The sequence below is a fragment of the Hypanus sabinus genome, chromosome 2, assembly GCF_030144855.1.
Source record: "Hypanus sabinus isolate sHypSab1 chromosome 2, sHypSab1.hap1, whole genome shotgun sequence".
NCBI lineage: Eukaryota > Metazoa > Chordata > Chondrichthyes > Myliobatiformes > Dasyatidae > Hypanus > Hypanus sabinus.
In genome coordinates, this window is record NC_082707.1 from 202,894,845 (window position 1) to 202,895,464 (window position 620).

The 620-nt window shown below is 36.9% G+C and overlaps 1 non-coding gene across 1 annotated transcript; it reads right to left on the reverse strand.

The window, feature by feature from the left end:
- Positions 1-246: 246 nt before the first annotated feature.
- LOC132390648 (U6 spliceosomal RNA) lies at positions 247-348 on the reverse strand. Its single transcript, XR_009510966.1, has one exon. It is a non-coding gene; the product is annotated as a U6 spliceosomal RNA (small nuclear RNA).
- Positions 349-620: the final 272 nt, after the last annotated feature.

Sequence of the window (620 nt, forward strand, 5' to 3'; positions counted from 1 at the left end):
CCAGTACTGTGCTGTACTGTTCTATGTCCTAACATTCTGGCTGAAGACTCTGCATCAGGTCTGATAATGTAGCTGAAAGGTAGTCAATATATAGATCGTGGAGGGAGTGGTGAGGCCAGACGAGGAAGGAGCAAGAAAGATGGACAGATAGATTGAGGTGGGGGAGGAGCAGCTGATAAGTAGAAAAATAATGAAAGAAAAACCTCAATCTGGGTGGGGCCAGAATTTTTTTTTTCTATTTTTTTGAAAGAAATGCTTCACGAATTTGCGTGTCATCCTTGTGCAGGGGCCATGCTAATCTTCTCTGTATCGTTCCAATTTTAGTATATGTGCTGCCGAAGCGAGCATGGGGCCAGAATTTAGTGAGTGTGTTTTCTCAAGAATTATGCAGATAATTCTTATAGAGAGAGATTAAAACTCCTCTTAGAATCAGAATCAGATTTAATATCATTGGCGTATGTTGTGAAATTTGTTAATTTTTGTTGCAATACAATGCAATACATAATACTTCAGAACAATGAAGAATAAATGTATTACAGTAAGTATATATGTTAACTTAAAAGTGTGCAAAATTGTGTAAAAACAGAATTAATTTTAAAATGCTGGGTAGTGTTCTTGGG